The sequence below is a fragment of the Python bivittatus genome, unplaced genomic scaffold (genome assembly GCF_059951505.1).
Source record: "Python bivittatus isolate LINGU-HERP-01145 unplaced genomic scaffold, Pbiv_v1 ctg000980_np1212, whole genome shotgun sequence".
NCBI classification, from domain to species: Eukaryota; Metazoa; Chordata; class Lepidosauria; order Squamata; family Pythonidae; genus Python; species Python bivittatus.
In genome coordinates this window covers 59,627,555-59,646,444 of record NW_028277125.1, presented here as the reverse complement: position 1 = coordinate 59,646,444, position 18,890 = coordinate 59,627,555, and the positions used below count along the sequence as shown (strand labels likewise).

The 18,890-nt window shown below is 38.1% G+C and overlaps 1 long non-coding RNA gene across 1 annotated transcript in view; it reads right to left on the bottom strand.

The window, feature by feature from the left end:
* Positions 1 to 18,890, bottom strand: part of LOC148213600 (uncharacterized) — a 46,066-nt gene that overhangs the window by 27,036 nt on the left and 140 nt on the right. The gene's annotated exons all lie outside the window — the stretch shown is intronic.

Here is an 18,890-nt window from a genome sequence, read left to right as displayed (position 1 = left end):
TTGCCGCTTGCTCTCTCCTAGGACTTTTGCATTATGATTTCAAGCTATTCCAGTATATCTTAATATGTCTGGTCCCTGATCGTTCTATTTACATGACATCAAACTCTTACCTCTTTTCTCAGCACACCTGTTGTGCGGCTCTTAGTCTCTTACCTTACCAGGTCTGCTGACTAACACAGGGACAGTCACATTTTTAGGGAAATGACATGTGGTCTATGCTCAAAATGACAGCCACAGAGGAAGGCTTGCATATTCACAAAAGGGGCCCATGGTGGTGGTTGTCAGTCTCAAAGCATCCATTCCTAGAAAAGAAATTAGTGGTGTCCCTTTCCCCCTCTGCCCTGCTCTCTGTCACTCCAGTTTACCTTTCCATTTTTTGTTTTGCAGGCTTTCAAACAAAATGGAGCTGCAAGCACACCGAGTGTTTATTTTCTTAGAACCTATATAGGACCAGTGGCAATACACTTTTGCTTCTGTCTCTCTCTCTCATACACACTTCCATACTCATGCTATATAAGAGAGTAATCTTTTAAAAAAGTGCATGGGGAATATAATGCTACCCTAACTCATAAGGCTGATTTCTCATCCTGTATTGATTGTGAACATTTAGATTGCTTTAAGCCAACAGAAAGTGGTTGAGACCATTTATGTAATCCACACATACTGAGTATATTATTGGGCTTAGCCAAATCTATTATTTTGAAGGGGAAAAATAATTTGATAATTTAGAAAAAAATGTACAGTAGCAATGGAAAAAATATTCTTTCTGAACTGGCCTGGCCCTCAGAAAAATTCTCAGTAGGAATACGGGGGCAGGGGGAACAAAATGCCAGGTTGGTGCTGGTTAGGATGGGGGTTAGAGAAACTCGATTCACTTTCTCCTTTTTTATCCAGTGTTAAAATTTAAAAAGTCCTTTGAATAGGGAAAAGGGCTACATTAGCCAGAGGCTTACATATACTGAGGTGGCCTGATCTCTAACCTGACAACGTGTGTGTGTGTGTGTGTGTTTTATATACATATAAAACATCTATATATCATCTTTCCATTAAAAAAATACCAAGGAGACTCATAGCAGTATCATAAAAGCAATACCAATACATGAGACTGCACAAGAAAAGGCAACAGGTAAAATTGTTGTTTTTAAACAAAATTCTAGCTCATAGTCACAAGTATAATAAATCAATGAAATAACAGGCAAACCAAAATACATCTGAAATTTCATCGGGAAGAGAGAAAGGACTGATGAATGTTCATGGTCAGGGAGTTTGGAGCCACAGACAAGACCCTCTCCCACCTCCGGCCAAACCTCAGATGGTAGTGGGAATCTTTCCAGGTAACCTCACAGAGTAATATAGCTAAAGACCAATTAAGACGACCGTAGACTAATCAGTATTAATTAAGGACCAGTATTTGCTTTCTTAGCCCATAAATAAATTGGGCTTTACGACTGTTCAGCCTAACAGTCTAGCCATCCAATTTTCTTCCTCCCCACAAACAAATCTTAGCTAAAAAATAGACTTCCCTTTTTTACTTTCCTTTGTAGTCATTGTAGAAGATCAAATTCTCTTTTTTATGAATATTTGCACTGGTATCATTTAAGTGCACATATGCAGGGAAGTCTCTGTATGTATTGTTGTTGTTATTACTCTGTATGTATTGTTGTTATTGAACCCTGAAATAATTTATGTATTTACCTATCAAATTTGTATACTGCAACAATCCCAAAGATCGACCAAATCTGAAATCAATAAGGAACAAATTAGGGGTATGGTAATTAGGATGGGAAAAGCATACCCAGGCTGGACAGCTAAATTTCACAATTATCAAATCTGCTATGAGATAATTAAGCACCAAACTCCTAAGAATGGGGACAGATGGTTTCAAACCTATAGATCAGAGATTCTGCCTTCAGTTATAGCAGTCTTATATATGAAAATAAACTTCTTATAATGATACTTTTTTTTTTTGTAAAATATATATTTCATGGTAAAGAAAAATTTGGACAAGGAACAAATAGCTTGCTGAAATTAGGAAGATTAGCCCCTCTTGTTTAACATGAATCCATTTGGGTGAGGTCATCTGTTAGTTGGGGTCTAACAGGTATCATCAATATGCTGGTGTTAAGCAACCGTACATCTTCATCCTGGGCTGACGAAGTGATGCTGTTGAAATCTTGGCTAAGTGTCTGAAGGCTGTACATGTCTTGATGTGGAGGAACTCAGACTCATTATCAGTCCTTACAAGACTGAGTGACTTTGTATGTTTGGACCTTCCAGATCAGGGGATATTGCATCTTTAGTCTTTGGTGGGGTTGTACTTCCCCATTCGAGACTTGTATGCAATCAGGGGGTCATCTTCAACTCATAGCTCCTGAACAAAGAGCAAGTGGCAAGTATGGCCAAGAGCGTCTTTGCCCAGGTTCATCTAGTGTGCCAGTAGTGCCCATTCATGGATCAGGAAGCTCTTCAGACAGTCACTCATACCCTGGTCAACTCACAATTGGATTACTGCAACATGCTCTACCTGGAGTTGCCCTTGAACACCACCCAGAAGCTAGTTTGTCCAAAATATGGCAGCAAGGGGCAAGGATGGGTGGGTTGCTTTATGCTCACGTATCACCACTGCTTTGTGAGCTGCACGTTTTACCAGTTTGCTTCTGGGGTATAATTCAAGGTGCTGGCTTATCACCTATAAAGCCCTTCATGGCACAGGGCCTGGCTATCTAATGGAATGTTTGTCTCTAATTATTTCTGCCTGTCCAGTGATATCAGAGTGGGTGTGCTCTGACTCCCACTGATTAAACAAGGTCACCTTGCAGGGCCCAGGAAGCATATCTTTTCTTTTGGAATGCCTGATGTAATGGAATGTGGGAAGGACCTTAGGAGACTGGGCCAAGAGATACCACCAAGGGAACAGTCAGATAAGAGAGGCATAGCCCACAGCTGGATGGTGGAGTTCCTGGAGGATTGGAGGCCATTCCTGAAATTCTTCTCTTTGGAAGAGAGTAAGAGACTTGCAAGATTTATGTCAGCCTCGTGGGGTAAACTAGATAGGAATCACAACCAAATGCTCTAATTTTACTTTATTGTAAAGCTACATTGACAGAATCTTGGAAATCTGAAAGTAAATTCTCCCCCCACCATCTCCTTTACAGCCCAAGAAACTAGGGAGGGTTTCTTCTGAGCCTCTTGCCCCATCCACTATCCAGCTGCGGGCTATGCTGTCTCTTCACTGACTGTTCCCTTGGCAGCTTCTCTTGGCCCAGTCTCCAAAGTCTTTCCCATGTACCATTATACCTGCTCTCTGGAATGACATCTCTCTCAGAGATTAGTACAGCTCCCATCATAATGCCATTCAGAAAATCATTAGAAACTTTGTAATTCTCCCAGGCCTTGGGATAGGATGGATACAGAGTCCCCATGGTTTTTGGTTTTTTATTGGTAATGTGTAATCTTCTGGGCAGTTGTGATTTTTTTTTTCTATATATGTTATTTCTTTTTTAAGTGTAAGCTGCCCAAAGTCGTTACGGAGTCACACGGCTTCAAAATTTAAACAAACAAACATCCTTCAATGAAAAGAAAAAGGAAGTTCTAGCCTTTGTAGAGCTTCTATAAAGCAACAACAGCAGGGTTAGGGTTAAAGTTTTAAAACTTTCTACCTTTTTAAATTTTGTTTTACAGAGAAACCTTAGATCAGGTCTTGGCAACTTTTTACTGGATACTGGGTATATATGTTAACGGCAGGAAAAGAATTGGGCAGTCTCTATTAGGCAACCCAGTAGCATCTACCTGGGTGGGGGCAAGGAAGGGCCAGAGTAATACAGGCAGTGTCTCACAACATTATATGCATGTCTCAAAGGAGCAAATCCTGTACCTTGAGTGTATGACTCTGGTCTTGCAGCAAAATGACCAATCTTCAGAAGGTTAGGTAGGTTGAGGGTTTTAAGGGTGGAAATGGAAGCAGTTTGCCCCCCCAGAGCCTCTTTTTCTCATTTTGAAAAAAAAATCAAAAACAAACAAAACCAAACCCACACAGATGAAAAATTTACTATTTTGCCACTGCTGTGGTTTTTAAGGCATAGGAGAATAGGAATAATAGTGTCTGATGAAATATGACCTTTTCTTTTTGACTAGACTCTTTTCTAAGTTTTGTTTTTGTCACCAGTTTTAACATTCATGCTTTCTGTTTGCTTGTTGCAAACCCTTTATATTTACCCTTTTGTTTCAGCTGCATGCCTGGTTTTGCATCTATCATCTACCACTTCAAACATGTTTATAGTCACCTACAAGAACTTTCAATTTGCTACCACAGAGTGCCATATATCAGATGTATATAAAGGTCCCAGTAGGCATGGCAACAATTAGGGAATGCCATCTCTAATCCTGAGTGGAAGAACCTGTATCCTATGCCAAGACTGAGCTGGTGTATATATGGTTACCAATGTGTAATTGTAGCCATTCTTGTTCTTCTCAGTTATTTGCAACTCTACAAAACCATATAAGAAACCCTATATAATTTACGAATCTGTTTCCACTTAAGAGATACATTATATCACTGATCCCCTTCATCTTTATTGGACTTTGGTTCATACAGTCCCTAACAAGCACAGTCAATGGGAGAAAGCTATAAGCAGATCTCCTAAATAAATCACTAGATCATTTTCAGATCAAAAGGAATGTCAAAGTAAGTCAAAAGCAAACCCATTGTACCAAAATTATATCTTCTTCTTACCTCAGGAATGGGCAATGATGTTGGGGAGAGGGCTACATTTAGTCTTGTCAAAACTTCACTCAAAACTTGGTGGGGCCAAGAATGTGAGCAGTGGTAGAAAGATAAAGTTTATTTCTATGTAAGTTCTCCATTAATTTACCAATGTATCCAATATACTGATTTTAATATAATTTTCATTTTCTAGCCATTGATCAGTTTTATTCACTTTGAGTTTTAATCATTTTCTAGAATTCATTGGATTAACCAATATATTCCACATATTAATAATAACAGTAATAATTCTCAAAATATTAAGCTCTTACTTTGGCAAGCTTATGATTGCTTTCTCCCACAGGCATGATGACATTAGCAAACCAGACACAAACATTTTTTAAAAACTATTTGCCATAAAATATCACTGGATTGATTCCAGAATGAGAGCAATCTGTTCTCTGTAGAGTTACTGATCCTACAGTATCAGTAATAACAGCATTCTATCCTCAGTAGAGGATTCTCTACTTATTATTGATTCAGAATTATGGTCAGGTTAAGAATCAGGACTCTAATTAGTTAGCATGTGTTGCTATATTACCAACATTTGACAGTAACAATTGAAACTTCAGCAACAAGCTGCCCTTTTTTAAATAACAAATGTGGAAAGGCTTGGGAAACCACACAAAAGCTTCACAGATGTTACACATGAGCTCCAAATTGATCACCTTTTACTTTTTTCTGTAGGACAAAATACACCTGAATTAAGAAATAGCACTTCCTTGTACTGTAATTAAGAATGAAAGTGGAGTTTGGTGGGAATGAAGAAAGGACAGGAAATAACTTGAGACACACCTAGCTCATTTGGAAGTTTTTGTGGAAGAGAAGTTCTCTTAGGGTTTATGTGCACTGCCCGGTTGCCCCATTGTCAGGCTGTCATCCAGAAGCAGACATCACCCTCTGTTAATCCCCAACTTGCCTTTAAAGCATCCTCAGGGTACACTTCTCTACCACACTTTCAAAGTACCCTTTTCCCTGTTATGTCACCTCAAGTATTGCTGCCTGTTTAGGCTAGAATGCTTCAGGTTGCTATAAGCTAACTTCTGCAAGTTACTACTTTGAAGAGGAAGGACTACTCCTTTAAATGAGCCAGGGTTTATCATGCATTTAAATAGGTTATACACCTCCTTTTCCCACTAATGCTGAAATAGGTTAGTGGTTAAAATCTTTCTCTAACAAAGAGAAGGTTAGCAGTTCAAAACCACACAGAATTACTACAATTTGCTGTTGAGTGGTAATTTTACCCTTAGGCTTTTTTTGTTACCTAAGGTAGGAGAGTTTTACCCCAGCTCTGAGACAGCCTTTGGATTTCTCAAGTAAAAAAAATGGTAAACCCCTGGCCTTATTAAAGGAGCAGGAAGAAGCAGAGAGGAAAACTTCCTACTCAAGAAAAAAAAACAACTGTATGCATGTATATGCCAGATTTTAACCCAGCAACCTCTCTATATTAAGCAAAAAATCTTAACCACTATGCTATTTCTGCAATACTTGTACAGGGAAGTACACAAACATTGGAAAAAATGCTGGAAATAAGATTTTTTTTAAAAAAAAGGCTTATTATACCTACACATATCTGCATCTTAATTATTTGATCTTGTTTATATAAATTTAATCCAACTTTGTGTTGAGTGTGTGTGTGTGTATGTATGTGTGTGTATGTATGTATACACACACACACACACACACACACATACAGAGAGAGTGAGAGTTTGGTCTAGTGGTGAAGGCTCTAGGCTAGAAAGCAGGAGACTGAGAGTTCTAGTCCTGCCTTAGGCATGAAAGCCGGCTGGGTGACTTTGGGCCAGTCTCTCTCTCTCGGCCCAGCCCACCTCACAGGGTTATTGTTGTAGGGAAAATAGGAGGAGGAAGGAGTATTAGGTATACTCGCCACCTTGAGTTATTTATAAAAATAATAAAGGCAGAACAAAAAAACCCTAAAAAACATGTATGTATGTATGTGTGTATATATTTGTGTGTGAGGCAGAATGTGAGGGAGAGGGAAAGAGAACCAGTGTGCTCGACTAGGAGCAGGGAGACCAAGATTCTAGTCATCCTTCTGGGATGGAAGCTAATGGGGTGATTGGGCCAGTCAGTCTTTCTCAGCCCTAGACTGGGAAATCAAAAATCATCTTATCTACAAACCTTCACTGGACTAGCATGGTAAATTATGGTGGATAATCTTCAATGAAGAAGTCTTTATCCTGCAGTGCATATTCAGGGTCATAACAACAAGAACAGCAATAATACGCATAGGTATGTGTTTATTGTATACACACATACCTATGCGTGTGTGTATGTGTTTATTGTATACACACACGCGCACACACAGAAACATATAAAAGTCTTGGAAGAAAAGCAACTAGCTATTGTTTTCCAGAACATAAAGATGGGAGGGCAACCAGCAGAATTGCCCAGTGTGTGGACATATTAGTCTGTACTGAATAACTTAAAACCTGTTGCCAAAATGTCTCATTCCAGGCAGAATTTTCTTAAGCTGACTAGAATCAAGCTGGCATGAACACAGGACAGAAGGAGTTTAAATTATAAGTGTAGATATGGCCTTAATTATTTAGATATTAGATATGACCAACACGAGTAGCTGACTCATGCATTATAGTGACTTCCTAAAAGCATTTTGTAGGACTGAACATTTTTCCATTTCTTTTATCCATCCAACTGCTATTTATGACATGGGTTAAAAACTAGTGTGCTAAGGCCCAGGGGACATTTTCACACTTTTAGTTCAGAAACTAAAAAGTCCAGGACAGTGACACTCAGTTCCAGCTTCTTCTTAATCCCCCAAAATGTCCACTGAGATTTCTCTTCAGGTTTCAACTTGCAATATTGGCTTGTGAATACGAAGACTTGGAGGAATGAAAACAAAGTGCTTTCTTGCAGTCTGCTCAAGGGATGACCAAATGGCATGTGAAGAATTTGGGAGTGACAAAGTATTCAAGGCTGTTGGCTTGTAATTAGATTCCTGTGAGCTCAAATACTGTGGTCCTCTTTCAAGCTAGGCAGTTTGTAAATTGGCTCAAAATACTGAGCTAAATTAGCTCTGTAGCTTTGAAGTACTCTTTCAGGTATTTCTTTTTCCTCAGTTTTAATCTGTACAGCAAGAAACGGCAAAACAAAGAAAGCACCATTTGCACTACACATCTTGGTCTGGCTACATCTGGAATGCCAAGGGCATAGCCCAACAGCTTGCAGCACTGCACAGATTAGAGATATTAGATAAACACTGATTGATGGTTTTATTTCTTTTTCTGTAAATGGAAGGAACCACATCAAGAGAAACCGCTTACTTTCTGAGGAGCAAAGAATAAATCTTTTAGTGTTTGGTGGATGGAAATGGCAGCCATCTGCAAATGATTTTCCTTTTTGGTCAGCCCTATAAAACAGCATTTGATTCAAACTTGTCTTCTGTTTAAGTCTAAAGGCTCATGTTTCTATGGTTTTATCAACACATACTTCATTTAATTTAAGTGAGGAATGTTTAGAAAGAGGCTTGAGAGTGAAATTATATGTTACAGAATGAAGCATTGAATCGTCCATCTTCTTTTCTTTTACTCTAGAGTAAGTGTTTGAAGTCCCAATTCAGATTTGGACCACCATGCAAGTGTAGGGGAAGATTAATTGTTCTTTCTACAAGCTGATTCACTTTCAAATTCCCCTCTTTTGCACAGGACTTAAACAATAAAAGAAATCAGTGGAAGATTTTCTGTTAGTTATTTTAAACAGTTACTGTTATTCCAAACACTTCGCATAATGTCCAGATTGAATGTTGGCCTCCTTACAGAATGTCAGATCCGATGTAATTACTTTCAAAGAAAATCCTTTCTCAGTGATCACAGGACACTATATTTAAAAAGAACTCACATAAAAACCCTGTTGCCACATACCTGCCAATACAGTGATGCCATTTGTATATTTACCCTCTGTTTGGCTGTGCTCAAGGGGCTGTGCATGGCTGGCTGGTGAATTTTGGGAGCTGAAGTCCACACATCTTAAAGTTGCCAAAGTTGAGAAGCACTGGTGTATATCATTGAGACTCCAGATTCCCAGCAAGATGGAAAAACTGTTGGCAGAAGGTTGCTACGGATTCCCTTTCAGCAGTCTACTACAGATTCCTTCTAATTATCATTCAGTGCAGGATGTTAAACAGGATTCCCTTCTGCTTGAGTCTAGTATAATCTGACTAATTTACCTTTCTTCATGACTTTTTCCATTTTCTTATTTTCCATTAGCTATGAAAGGGTGAGTGTATTTGAGACTGAATTTGGAGATGCTGGCATAAGAACATAAGCAGTGCCCTGCTGGATCGGACCCCTGGTCCGACTAATTTGTTTGTGTGTTTATTTATTTATTTCAAGATTAATAAGGCCACCCAATTCAGACAATGTGACTCTGGGCAGTGTACAATATAAACACACAATAAGTTGAAAAAGGAAAACCATCTACAACGAACAGACAATATATAAATGTGGAGTCCTTGGGGTTCTCTGAGCTTGGTTGTTTTCTCGCAAACATTTGTTACCTGGCTAGGTAACATCTTCAGTGCCAATCTACAACAAACAGACAATATATAAATACAAAGTGTAAAATGTAAAATTTACATAGTTCAGCAGTCTGTTCTCACAGTAGCCAACTAACTGCAAAAGGAAGTCCAGTAGTCTCCCAGCAGATGGCCTTCAGACTCCAGAACTGTGGATATTGGGAATGTTCCTTGTGATTATTTGATTATGTGAGAATTATTCTGTTTTACAGGCAAGAAAAAGCATGCCTTATCCCTCGGCATAGGGATATGATTGTTTAAAAATAAGCATTTCAAATGCAGAGAGCTGACATACAGATGGGTAACTGCTCTGGGGGGGCAGGGGATGTCATGAGCAGGTGCTCCAGAGCATAAGTGGATGTGCAGGTGCCATGGGGAGGCAGGGGGGTGCTTCAGGCAGGTGCTATGGAGTGCGAAAAAGTGGCAGGAGCAGGAGCGACTTCCAACTTCCTGCCAGCTTCCCCAGTGACATTGTTTGTGGGAAGCTGGCAGGGAATGCTGGAATTGTGATGCAGCTTGTCTGTCACGCAGCTTGCTCTGCCATTGTAGTCATGAGATGGACACCAAGTGCTTGCATTGTGATCACATCAAGGATCGGTTGTAAGTCCCCCTTGTTCAGTGCTGTCGTAACTTTGAATTGCGAATTTAGTGACAGGTAGTCCTTGCTTAACGACTGTTCAAAGTTATGACTATCTCGGAAAACGTGCTTTACGACCTGTACTCACACTTACGACCATCACAAACTGTTGCACCCCCCACAGTCACATGATCACAATTTGCAACCTTTTTTACAATGGTCATAAAGCGAATCACCATGGTTCTTAAGCAAATCATGTGGTTGTTAAGAGAATCATGTGGTCATTAAGCAGATTCCATAAAAAAACGCACATTGGGGAAGCTGGATTGGCTTAGCGACCATGTGATTCGCTTTACAACTGTCGTAAAACTGGTCGTAAAATCGAGTCCGGTCATGTCATGACTTGCTTAATGACTGCCCTGCTTAACAACCAATTTCCTGGTCCCTATTCTGGTTGTTAAGCAAGGACTACCTGTAGACAGATCTTCTCCATGGTGATCTATCCCTAACCTGTTCTTTCAAGTCTTTACTTAAATTAATTGTTAATAATAATCTTTTGAACAAAATGTATACTTTGCTGATTTTTATTACTCTTCTTAAAGTAGTGGAATATAGTAAGAAGTTTGATCCATGAAAATAATTCCTTCTGGTAATATTTATTATTTATCTGTATATATATATATATCCAGATAAATAATGTTATTCTATTTCAGGGTAGACAACATTATGCATAGCATGGTAAAGTGAGAAGTGGTGAGAAAAAGAAATTACAGGGATGAGATACGAGGAAAGGAAAGGAAATACAAATACATCTAGCTTACAGCAATACAATTCACTATATGTTTCCATGCCTGTCTATGCTTGCAAGTCATTTTTGCCTCCACATTGTCCATACAGTGATTCATACACTACCCTTTGTTCATGAACTTCTCACTCTTTCTTTTTCAAAATCTCAACAATTCCATCCAAACACAACTTTCTCAGTCCTCTACTTCTTCTCAACCCATTTACCATTCCTTCATATAGTTATTTAGCAATTCAGTCCTTATTTGTCCTCTCAGCTTCTCTCATTCCCTTTTGCATTCAATCTGCATGTATTTATCACCCACTCATTTTCTTTTTGTTTTACCATGCACACTTCTTAAGTAATCCATTCCCACTGCATTCAATGGACTTCCATACAACAGAGTCAGCAGAAACGCACAGCCATTTTCTCTTTTGACAAAAAAATTGTCACAATGGACATTTTTCTAAGCAGATAGTCACAGAATAGTCACTATTCTAATTCTTAAGTCTCCAAATGACCTAATCACTTTTTCTGGACTGTTTTGTCTAGTCCTCACCCCTCCATGTTTTCTTCTGCCTTGCACTGAGAAAATTGCATAATTTTTCCCAAACCCATTCCTGATTATTTCATTTTTACTGTTAGCTGGAGAGTAACATGCCGTCACCAGCCTATGAGTTTCTGCTTTCATATACATGCAGAACAATCTAATAACACTAATTCTGATATCCAGTTTTGGCCTTTTGTTCACATTTATTCTATCCCTTCACTTCCCCTTTCTTTCAGTTTCACAGACATATCTATTTTTCTTCCTTTCATTCATTAATTCATGCTATTTATTATTTATTCTCTTACAGTTTAAGTCACTGACTTCCATTGAGCCATGACCTCAAATGCCCATCATGCCTTTGGTCAATTGAAACCTTCACATAACCCTTCTCCATAAGAAAAGAAAATAGGCTAGGTTACCAGCTTTAGCTGTACCTATGTTACCTGTAGCATTTTCTGCATGTAAAAAACAGTACAGGTCCATTTTTGTACATGTTGGTCATATTATATCACAAGTGCAAGCAATTTTACCACAAGTACACACACCCCATTCTGTTTCTAACCTAGATATTACCTGGCAAGACAATATATTGTTGCCAATATCCCAGGATCTAGCAGGTACATGGAGTGTTCTGACACACTGAAGGTACTTCTAAAAACACAAAATTAAAAATTTCAAGGAACATAACAAGGAAACCAAGTTATTTTACTAATATAGTACTTATACTTTTACAGGATTTTAAACATCTACTTAGATTTTATTTGCAACCATCTGTTTCTTCTGAAGGTTTGAAGAAATAATTGGCTTTAGCAAAAGAATATTAAAAATACTATGACCAGACTTTGTTTATATTTAATAAGAGGCTGCATTGAACAATTAAGAGATACTAAAATAACATATGGGAAAGGATGATGACCTTTTATTTGGTAACCCAAATGTTTCCTGCAGAATGTGCTTCTTTTATAATATAAATTTTACAAGCTGCTAATGAAAGGTTTTGTAAAAACATCTGTATTGTGGTTGAAAGAATTCAAATGGAAATTTAGGGAACTTCTAATGCAGCAATACCTCTTAATTTTTCAGCTGCGATTTTAATACAAATATTTTATCTCTCTGTCTCATTCACTTACATTCTTGGTGGAAAGGAGAGGGACTGTCAGCCCTTTGAGGTAGGTTAGGTCAGAACCCGACACTGTAAGGATTCAGAAATCTACTTTATTATTGTAGAATATAATCACAGAATCTTGAAAGCCTGTCCAAATTTCTTTGTGTCCCATTTTATATTAAGCAAAACCAAGGCAGAGTTATTCTGATTTTCTTTCTCACATTTCCTCCTCTCTCTGGATTGTGTAATGGACTGTGTAATCCTTGTCCAAGTCTCTGTTTCTTAAGTTCCTTAATGGCTCTTTTATACCAAGGTCAGCTCTAAATTTCTTAACAAGGAGAAGGAATACAAGATTCAGTGACAGTAATTCTATCCTCAAACAAGAATTATTCTTTAATCAGCCTACAACTTTTATCCAATCACAGAGTTTTAAGGATGGAGTAGAACAACTTGGGGGACCATCATTCTTTTAACTATTTATCACCCTTGCTGTTTCTGTTTCCATGTGTAGAAGTAAAACAAAAAATTGCATGTCTCTTATCTACCTAACTGTCCTAGGGATTCGTAGGGAACGATCAGGAAGGGGTATAAGGTGGGAAGAAAATATAACAACAACCACAAAACAAAGTAATAGAAAATGAAGAAGCTAAAGTCCAAAGCTCTGGGACTTTGGAATTCAGACAGACAAGCACCTGCCACACAACACCCCAGACTTAACAACTGTTGATAAGAAAGACCCAAAAGTCTGGATAGTGGACACTGCAGTACCTGGAGACAGCAGAATAGAAGAGAAAGAACTGGAGAAAATCACAAGATACAAATATGTAAATAGAAATAGAACAACTGTGGTAAAAGAAAGCAAAGATAGTACCAGTAGTAATAGGTTCCTTGGGTGCAATCCCAACACATCTGGAGTACCACTTGAAGACCATCAGCACTGACAAAATCATCAGTCAATTGCAAAAAGCAGCATTACTTGGAACAGCTTGTATCCTGCGATGATACCTTTAACACCATCAAACAACAACATCTGCCTATCCCAGGTCCTTGGGAAGGACTCGACAGGTGATAAAAATGCCAAATCCAGCCTAAACATCTGGCTAACTGTGTAGCCAATCATAATAATAATAATGGCTCCTTGCTGGCATCCTCCTCCTTTACACAAAAAAACCCTATGTGTCTGAAATTTGGTCCTGATTTTTCTCACTAGAGATCCATTTTTGCTGCAAATGTCATTACGTTCTATCTCAAAGTGAAATGTTTTTGAAACTTATTGGAACATTAGGATTTGAAGTCGAATAGTTAAAAACCCTGCATCAATTTCTACAATATTTAGTATGCTTCATCTTTTAATAGGGATTTAGCTTCCCTTTAATTATATGGGAGGCACACTTATATATGTATGTATGTACTCTACTCCAAAAGCAGGGCTCGGACCCCAAAAATCATATTCATTTCTTTTAATTTAATGAATAGCTCCTGATTAAAATTAGTTGCCTATAGTATAAGGCGTTCTGTTTATAAAATTAATTAACCCTCACCTGCATAGCAACCACAATGAGAGGCATAAACATTCACTTCCTCCTTTGGGTAGAAGTTGCAAAAAGGAAGGGAAAGAAATAGCATGGAGATATGGAGCAAGAGGTAAATGGGCAGGATGCAAAAGGAAGAAAAAAGGGAAAGCCCTATCTAGGCACTTGAAAGCAAATTAAAATGTACCAGGCAAATTTAATCTAAATGAAGGGTGGGCTTCAACAGCACCCAGGCCCGCTGTCTCCCCTTTGGCCTTTCAGCAGCTTCTTCTCCTCCCTTCATTGTAGTAGATGAGCCACATTCCATTCATATGGTGTTATTTGGGGAAATAATATCAAGTAAATACATTTTTGCTATATTTATATAAAATATTATATGTATGTATGTGTGTATATATATTTGTTTAACTTATTTGCTTCCATAAGCATTTAATGTGTTTTATCGGCAGAGGTGCAATGTTTGGAGCAACATATAAGCCCAATTAATAAAATAAATACAATTCTTATTTCAGCTGCTTTCATTTCTTTGTCCATTCGCTTTTTGGAGCATAGCCCACGGGATGCCATACAAAGGCCAAGTAGTGCTGTTGGCTGAAGAAGGACCACCTCCTTGATTTTCAGGGTTACAGTTAGGATAACACAATCTCAGGCTGTATATTGATGAAGATTCTCAGTCATCCAGGTGGAATTATCTGGAGGTTGAGTCATGGCAACTGGACTTCTTTTCTTTTGGTTTGATACATTTCGCTGCTTGATAGAAGAAGAAGCTGCTTGGACAAGCAGCGAAATGTATCAAGCCAAAAGAAAGGAAGTCCAGTTGCCATGACTCAACCTCCAGACAATCTCAGGCTATTTTTAAGCTTCCTTCAGTCTAAGGAAGGTGTCAAGTGAAATTGGTCTGGGATCTGGAAATGAAATAAATATATATGATATTTCCTTACAGGCCATGGTTTCAGTTCTGTACTGGTTGTAATTTATTTATTTATTATTTAATTTTTTATTTATTTATTTATTTATTTATTAAATTTATATGCTGTCCTCTCCCCCGGAGAGTGACTCTGGGCAGCCCACAGTTAAAATCCAAAACAGTAAAAACAATAAAAATATAAATATCCATATTAAAATTAGCTAAAAATAATTCTATATAAGAAGACTATATACAATTCAAGATGACTGGGCGGGGGGGAGCAGTATTGATTATCCACCAGCCAATTCCAACAATGCAAGCCCCCATCGGGCCCCCATCCCATTTTCCGGAAGGCCACGAGAGTGTAAACCAGCATCCTCAGCTCACAGACATGTTTGGACTACACTGCCCGCCCTGGACAGCCAGAAACCAACTGTTTCATATTGAATGATAATGAAAGCTATAGTTTAATACATGGAACGTGCTAAGTGGAAAAAGGCTGATCTGTGAATATTTTTGTTACAGTCCTCCTCCACTCCTAATGTCCAAACACTCTTGTAAAACAATTCGGGTCTTTCAGCATCCTTGATTTAGTGCCTTTAATCCTTTTCCATTCTGGAAATTCCCACATATGGGAGCATTAGCTCAGATATAAAACAGTTCCCAAGAAGCTTTGCTGAACTCCAAGCCATGCAGTGGGTGAAAAACAAAGACAAACAGCTAACCTGTAATTCATCCAAAAATGAGATCCCATCCTCTTGAATACATTTCACAACACCAAAGCTTTTGAATTACATAAAGGCTCTGCACGCGTACGGGCAAAAACAAAATAGCATCTGCAAAAAAGACACATTGTACCCTGAGAGTGGAATAAAAGAGCGAAGAACCTAACAAACAAAAGAAGGAGCTACCTCCCCCCCCCCCCGCCAAACAGAACACGCAATACGTTGGGCATTTGATTACACTTTCTTTCACTTTTTAATATGTGAATAAAGAAGGACATCTTAATGAGGCAGGCCACAGAAAGTTCAGTCATACCATGTGGATTACAGAATGTGGATATATTAGTTTTACTAGCATACATGCACTGCACTCCTTATGGAGCTTTACATGGAAATGATGAACTATAATACTGTTGGCCAAAGCAGTCAGCTTGAGCAATTTTATATAACAGGGGCAGGCTATTTAATGGGATCTAAAAGTTGATGAACTATATCCCTTATCATGCTTCCAAGGATTAAGCAACATAATTTAGCCTGATCTAAATTTACATCCAATTTGTGTTGCTTTTAAGTGTGGGCTGTCTGTGTGGTTTTATGCTTTCCCTCTTTTTGCAGATTTTTGGTTTTGTATGCCGCCCAGAGTCCACTGGAGTTGGGTGGTTATAATAAATTTGAATAAATACATAAAGAATTGATCTAACTTTGTTGTGTTTCACATGTGAGTGTGGCCTTCATCTGTCATTGTTATTGGAAGCCCTGCAAACTTCTCTTATTGGGAAGTGATTTATTTTAAAAAATTACTCAGTTTTAATATTTTAGTAGCAGTATTCTGATCTGTTTTTAAATTGTCCAGACTTGCCTAGCGGAGTGCGCTTTATGATGAGGTGATCTCTGCTAGGGAGGAACCCTTCTGGGTGCAGGGGGTTGAACTTGATGACCTCTTAGATCCCTTCCAACTCTGCAAAAAAGTGCATTATATATTGAAAATAACCAAATAAATTATCTTAACAGAGCCAGGTAAAAAGATAGCTAAGAACAAGCCTTTAAATCCTGCTAAGGATGTTAGCCTGAAAAGCAGTGTAACTAAATTAAACAAGGTGTGACTGCATCTTCAAATTGTGTCTTCTGCATCATCGCAGGGTGGTCAGGAGATGAGGAGGCAGAGCTGGCGTGCACACCTCCATGTCTCCTCCAGGCATACAGTTCTCAATGCCTGAGAAGAGCTGCTCTGATATTTAGTTGTCTCTGTGCAAGGTCATGCCATAGCTAATGGTCCCATCACAGAGAGTCTGACTTTCAGTCTTACCTAGAGTTGCTTGAATAGGTGGTATACAAGAAATAGTAAATAAATAGATTTAACTAACTAACTAATCCAGTTCTACTTTCTAGACTTCTGTCTGTTTCTTAAGCCCAATTTCTCAGTGATAATAACAAGAAATGAAAGATAAGACAGAGGACCATGTTACTTTATGAAAAGCAGAAAAGAAGTTAATGGGGTGAGGGGAGTTGCACAAAAGAAGGGCAAACTCTTGATTCATTCTTTCTCTTTATTAAAGAGATTGAATAAACAGGATACAGTGTGAACAGATGTTCATACAACATATTAGATAAATTAAAAAGAAAGTTTTAAAAGTTTAAATACAGGTGTTTTCAGCTTCCCTTGGCTTTGGATAAAAGACACTGTAAGAAATGAGTTTTCTGCCTCTTTCAAGAAGAAAATGAGCTTTCATCTCAAGAATCACCCTATCTCTCCCCCTCTCTAAGTAAACTGGATACATAGTATATAATATGAATCTAGCATTTTTGAATAGTTTTATCATTTTTAAATCTTCCATTATTAATTGCCTGGTTTTCTTGGCTAGTTTCACAAGAATGAAAGGGAACAGTGCCAACACTCGAATGTAAAAGTGGATGGAAGGAATGCTGCCTGAGTTACAATACTGAATAATGCCTCCTCATGAGTCAAGGCATATCACTCTTGCCCAGTCAAGCTATTTTGGTACTTGAGGGGGGGGGGGGAAGTCACAACTTCTCTCCAACAGCAAATACAGTATAAAACAACTTTGATTTTTCTGCCAACCCAAAAAGTAGAGCCTGAGGCCATGAATGTTTGCTAATGAACAGGGAAAAAATGTCTCTGTAATCTTGTTAAGGAAAATATTCTGTTATCATCGCCATTTCTTCATGTCCCTGTTCAGACTCTCCACATAAAATGGCAACATCTTGCAGTGGGAATGGGATTTCCTCAATATATTTCATATAATGCATATTTTGTTGCTGAGACTTTTACTTTAATAACCCTGGATTTAGAAGCATGGATCCATGCTTCTTACACTGCAGTTTAAATCTTTTGCAGTAATCAAACCAAAATGAGCTATTGTCTTCTTGAAAGCTTAACTCTATTTTCTCTGCATGGTCTTAAAATTGACATTGCCAGTGATTCACCCAGTTTGCTTGGATGATGGAAAGTACAGCTGATGTGTTTTACAACATTGAGATGCTGTCTAAACAAATTCGTCCCCATTCCTACTCACAGAGTCAAATGACACTTGTAAGCATTACCCAATCTCTGCATTCCCTCATCTATCAACAGATATTCAAAGTTACTTAAGCCGGAAAAACAACATGCACACACACATTTACTCACACACCACAAATTTATATACGTATATGGGCATGGCTATTTCAGCTTCAATATTATTTTATTTAAAATTTCTTGAAGCAAAAGCTTGGAAGGAGATGATATATAGGTTTCTCTGAAAAGTGAGCTGTTGAGGACAGGTGGGAGAAAGTAATTTAAATCTCTTCATTTCCCCCCTATCATTTTTAGTACTTTCTGCACTTTCTGCGCATTGGGTTTCAGCTCTAATGAATTCCATCCAGTTTGGCCTTTGGCTGGATGTGTGGGTTAAAGTCCAATGCATCTGGAGGACACCAAATTGGGCAAGGCTGTTATAAAATATTATTCACACGAACCTGTTAAATTTTGAATATATTGTTAATCTAGAAGGATTAGGGTCTAGGTACTAAATAAATAGAATACAGCTATGTTTATTCCTTTTCATTAGAAAATATAGCAATGAGATATAACAAAGAAGTAATATTTGATTACTACTCACGTTACATTTTACAAAGATACATTGTAATATCACAACTATGTTGACATGCTAGACTATGCACACCTGCATGTTCATTCTGTTAACACTGAACAAAAAGTGTATATAAATTTTTGGGGGTGGAGGGATAAATCTAGCCTTGTTACATTTGTGATCTATAATCTGTTCTCCATATTTGTAAGTTGCAATTCGTGTTTGGAGAGTTCACACTGTGTGAAGTGAGAACAGAGTGAGGTTAATATTTAACCATGTGAAATCAGATTCTGACATTAAAGTCTTA